The 5986-nt window shown below is 33.7% G+C and overlaps 1 pseudogene; it reads right to left on the bottom strand.

The window, feature by feature from the left end:
- Positions 1-4731: 4731 nt before the first annotated feature.
- On the bottom strand, positions 4732-5727 carry LOC100617713 (60S ribosomal protein L7-like; annotated as a pseudogene).
- Between the last annotated feature and the right edge of the window lie 259 nt (positions 5728-5986).

Here is a 5986-nt window from a genome sequence, read left to right as displayed (position 1 = left end):
AATCTTTTTGAACTCAGTGAATTAGGATAGTTCTCCAAGGGCAGACATATAAACTAGCCCTGTCCTGTCCTGAAAGGCTTCCAACTTGGTAGGACCTGCCAGAGCTTGCTCTATATTGGAAGAACCAATGAGAATTTAGGACTAAACTGAGCCCTAATGAAGCCAGTCAATTTCAATGTTTATGCTAGTAATCCAGAGCTGTTTTTCTATCAAGATTGGAAAGAAATTAAGAATTGGTTGGAATGTTGTGTAGAAAAGTTCTAGGAAAAAGAAAGGGGCTTTAGAGTTCTTCTTGGAGTGGTGAAATGGTATTTTAACTGGAATTGGTAAAAGTGGTTAATATTCCAGAGACTACTAAGGCTTGAGTAAGTTTAGCAGTTCAGGTACTTGAAGAGGCACTTTGGTCAGACTTTAGAATGTTATTCCTAGGGAATATGCCTGCAAAAAAAAATTTATATATATATATTCCTGCCAAAATCATTGACATGACAGTACTTTGTGTAATTGGAAATCTTGTGCCTTTGAACTACATTTCCCAGGAGCCCACTGACTTCCTATTGTTACATGCTGATGTAGACAGGGGATAAATAGGGTGGTCTTCCATAGCTAGCTCTCTTTCCTTCCTGGGTCCAGACATTGGTGGAGCCAGCTGCTTGAACAAATAAATTATCCATAGGCACGTGATTTATTTTGTTGCCTTTTTATTTTGTTACTTCTAGTGATCATTAATAAATCTTACAAAATATATTTGAAATTATTGTATGCTAATTTTAATTTTTACACTTTTAAGAACTAATTCTGTATTCAAAACTTTCAGAATAGCAAAAGAGTAAATATTACTTTCCCAGAATCTGAAACAAGATGAGTAAAGAGGGTGAAATGACACAGTAGCAGGAAGTAGCAGCCTATCACAATGATTCCACAAAGATCTAGAAAATGACCAGAGTCATAATTGGGAAATCTAACAAAAAATTATCGTGAATGATTTTTCCAGCCCAAATTGGTATGGGGGGGCGGGGGAGAAGAGAACTTTACAGGCAGTGGAGATAGGCTGCAGACAGAAATACACCATGAAAAACATTCTAACACAAGGATAAAATGAAGGCCCAGGATTTATATCAGAGCAAGAAGAGGCCATAAATCCAGAGAGTCCCCATATTTTGCAGGATAAAGGAATAAGTATCAGCTCTGTCCCACACTAATCAGTAACTTATCCAAGGGTATACTGGGGAGTAGACCTGTATCTAGCAGTGTCATTACAGGATAGGAAATGGTCATGGGCTCCATGATGAGTGCTGAACAAGAAGAAAGTTCAGAAGCAAACAATTGCTGTATAGCTCAGATGTAAGTAGCAGAGGAGGGATTCAGTTCCAGCCTCCAGGACAATCTGAAGTCTTAAGTGGAATAACTAGGACAGGACCAAAGTAGAGCCTGAAGTTCTGTCTCTCTGACTCTGAGGAGCTTTCCAGATGTCTGATAGTGGGTGAATGAAGCAATCGACTTGAACTCTAACCAGGGGCAAGCCTGGTCAGCTCACATCCAAACCTAGATTAGGAACTTGCAAAGCTCATACTAGGAGGGCAGTGTTGAGGCATTGCCCTGGATCAGACCACTTTAGGAACACTGAAAGTATCAACCTGAGCTATTCCTGAGATCTGGAATAAAGACATTCAATAACCCAAGAAAGCAGTGGAAGGATATGATAGGACTTAAGATCAGACCAGACATTGTCTCCTGAAGTACAAAAAAACCCAAAAATAACATCAGTTCTGAAGTCCAGAAGAAAGCTAGAAGAAAAAGCAAATGAAGAAGTCCGTCATAAAGAGTTATTGTGATGACCAGTACATTCAAAATAAAATCCCAGCAGTGAATGAGTCCAAAATAACAAAGCTTAAAAAAAAAAAAAAACTTGGCTACAAGTTCAACTAGAATTTCTGGAAAAGAAGAGGCAGAAATTGTTGTTGGGAGTAGTTTGAGAATTAAAATGATTTTTTAAATCAAATGAGAGAATTATGGAGAAAGTATTGGAGAAGAAATGAGAGCAATGGAATAAAACGGGAAAGTGGATTAATACTGTGGAACAAGAAATACAAATCCCTACCCAAGAAACAGATTCCCTGAAAATTAGATTTGACCAAAATAAAGTCAATTACTCCTAAACAAAAAGAAAAATTTTAAAAAAAATTTAACGACTGCCAATAGTTAGGTGGTGCACTGAATAAAACACTGGACTTAAAGACAATAAAACTGAATTCAAATCCAGCCTCAGAAACTTACTAAATATATGATGGGTGGTTCATTTGATCTCTATCTGCCTCAGTTTCCTCATCCATAAAATGGGGATGATAATAATATCTACCTTCCAGGATTGTTATAAAGATAAAAATAAGGAAAGCCTTATCAAGCCTTAAAGTGCAATATAAATGCTGATTGTATTATTATTAAATAGAAGGAAAGATATGAGATGAAGATGGAGAGTAACATATAATTAACAATTTTCTTGAGTACCAGTGAGATAGATTCACCCATATAATGGAAGAGGAAAGTAGAATGGATTGGAAAACTGAATCCAACTATATGTTGTTTGCAACAAACTTGAAGCAAAAAAGATTCAAGCTGAGTTTTTAAAAAGAGCCTAGAACAAAATCTATTATGCCTCAGATGAACTGTTCAAAAGGAGGTGTAACAATCATGACCTCAGATAAGGGAACAGCCAAAATAGACAATTAAAAGAAATAAATGAGAAAATTACATTTTGCTAAAAAGTACCATAGGCAGTGTATTAATAACATCACTAAATAAATGTGTAGCAAGTGGATTAATATATAAATACTTAAAGGAAAAGTTAAGTTACAAAGTACAATAGACAATAAAACTAATAATAGCAAACTTCAATTTATCCCTTTCAGATCTGGATGAATATAACCAAGAAATAAATTTAAAAATTGTTTTAGAAAAGTTAGGTGGCAGCTTAGTGGCTCAGTGGATTGAGAGTCAGGCCTAGAGATAGGAGGTCCCAGCTCCAAATCTGGCCTCAGACACTTTTTAACTGTGCGATTCTGGGTAAGTCACTTACCCTCCACTGCCTAGCCTTATTGTTCTTCTTAGAACCAATACATAGTATTAATTCTAAGATGGAAGGTAAAGGTATTTGGGGGAGGGGAAGGAGGTAAGGCGTGTTTTTTAAATGTATATATTATATATATAGATAGATATAGATATAATAGATTATGGAAGAGGAATAGAAAAGAAGTATATGTATTCATGGAACTTTTACAAAAATTAAGCATATATTAGTATGCAAAAATCTCACAAACAAATGCAGAAAAACAAATGTATTGAACATACTTTATAGACCACAATACAATAAAGATTATATTCAGTAAAAAACTACTTAAGAAAAGATTAAAAATTAATTGGAGACTAAATAGCTTAATCCTTAAGAATGGGTGGATCAAAGTACAGATTACAGAAATAATCATTAATTTCATTAAAGATAATGACAGCATTTTGACAACATACCAAAATTTTTAGGCTACACTAGCCAAAGATATTCTTTTTTAAAAACTCTTCATCAATATTTCATTTTTCCGATTACATTTTAAAATATTTTTAGCATTGATTATCTAACATTTTGAGTTTCAAATTCTCTTCCTTCTTCCCTTCCCTCTCCCCTCTCAGAGAAGGTAAGCAATTTAATATAAGCTATATATGTCTTATCATACAAAATATATTTCCATATTTGTCATGTTGTGGAAGAAGACACATTAAAAAACATGAAGATAATAAAGTGAAAATCATATACTTCAATCCACTTTAAGACTACACAATTTCTCTCTATGGAGAGAGCATTTTTCATTGAATTCTCTGGAGTTGTTTTGGTTCATGCTATGCTAAATAATAATGATCATAGTTGATCATTGTACAGTATTGCTGTTATCATGTACAATGTTCCTGCTTACTTCACTTTTTATGCGTTCATATAAGTCTTTCTAGATTTTTTCTGAAATCATACTATTCATCATTTCCTATAGCACAATGGTATTCTGTTATCATCATATGTCACAACTTTTTCAGCCATTCTCCAATTGATGGATATCCCCTCAGTTTCCAATTTCCAAAGCAATCTTTAAAGACAATTTGCATTTCAAGAAACTTAATCAAAAAGAAAAAGAACAATTTTTAAAAAAATTTATAAAATCTAATGAATTATTATATAATAATATAATTATTTTTAATTATTATTATAAATATATAAAAATATAAAAAATTAATAAATTAATAAATTAAGACCCAAATTAGAAATCCTAAAAATCAAATAAGAGATTAACAAATTGAAAGAAAAATGTGCAAAATCATTAACTTAATAAATAAAACTAGGAGTTTTTAAAAAATAAAAATAATACTGTACTGTTGCTAACTTGGTTTTTTAAAAAAGAAAATCAAATTATAAGTATCAAAGACAAAAAAGGTGAATTAACAACAAATCAGGAAGAAATCAAGGAAAATGTTGGAAATTATTTTGATTAATTATATTCCAATAATCAAAATGGCAATGTAAAGTGGAAAGATTAAAATTAATATCCAGTACTCCCAAGTATTATATTTAATAATATTTATTAAATATTTATCTTGAAGTATAAGGAAGTAAGGCTAGCAAAAACCAAGAGCCACTCCTCCCTCTACCCCCATGAAACCAGAGAGCACATGGGTGGAAAACAGAAACTCAGAACTCCCTCCAAGTATGGAGACACACAAACAGGAAAAGGAAAAGGGGACTGTGGGAAATGTAGTCTCTAGGGTTCAAGATTCTAAATCAACACATATTCCTCTTGTGATCCTTTGGGAGACCAGACTCCCCAATGGATCATGAAAACATAACTAACTTATAACTTGAACTAGAGGTATATAAAAATATTACAGGCATTTTTATTAACAGATCATTAGAAAAACAATCATGGTAGAGACCTTTAGTTCATTCTTCTAATAAGTCTGTTGATCTGGCCTTCCCTGTTACCAACATCTCCACCTTCCACAAAATGTGTAGTCTTTTTCTTCATTCCACCCCGTGGAGATGATAATTTGAAGGGCCACAGGAAGTTGTTGGCAACTTTGAAGTGCTTGCCAACAGTGTAGATCTCATGGATCAAGTTCTCCATGCAGATAATTCCATATTTATCAAGAGATTTTGTAATAAGGGCATTATCAGTCAGGTAATTCTCTGTTTCTTGATCTTGCCATAACCCCATTTGTAAATCAAGTCATTCACAGACTTCAGGTTTGGGTAACCCCATGGTTCCACAATCCTCAGCATGTTAATCGAAGCCTTGTTAAGCTTAATGAAGATATCGTTGAAGATCTGGCAAAGACGAAAAAGCTGCAATACTTTAAGGACCTTTGGGCTAACATCATTGATACCTCTGATTCTGATCACAAAACCTTGGGTTCAGCAGGTACATAGTAGTTGCCAGCTTTGCATGCCATTCTAGCCAGTCAGATTTCACTTCTGTACATCTGTCTGTATTCCTTATGATAGGCTTTAGCTTTTTCATAGATAACTTTTCTCTGTATCTTTTGAAGCTTTTTTATAGCATCTTCTTCAAGCGTTTGGCCTTCAGTATTGCAAAGGCCTTTCACTTTTTCAGAAGGGATTCTGGAACAGATGGTAGCTTCTTTTCTTCTGCACCCGCCAAAAGGAAGTGGATGAACATTTAGAAAATAATTCATATTGGTACATGAGAAATAAAGGAATTAATCAAAACTCAAAAAAAGAAATTGAACAAGCTGCAAACAACCTTGAGACCAGATGGATTTACATGCAAATTCTATTTAATAGCCAAAAAATAATTCCAACATTACATAAAGTTTTGGGAGAAAATAGGAAAAAGAAGGAATCTGATCAGATTATGTCTACAATACAAATATGGCCTTGATACCTAAACCAGAGAGAAAACAGAGGGAAAAATACTTTAGAATAATGGCCCTA

This window comes from Monodelphis domestica, chromosome 1 (genome assembly GCF_027887165.1).
Source record: "Monodelphis domestica isolate mMonDom1 chromosome 1, mMonDom1.pri, whole genome shotgun sequence".
NCBI classification, from domain to species: Eukaryota; Metazoa; Chordata; class Mammalia; order Didelphimorphia; family Didelphidae; genus Monodelphis; species Monodelphis domestica.
This window is presented reverse-complemented; position numbering and strand designations above follow the sequence as displayed.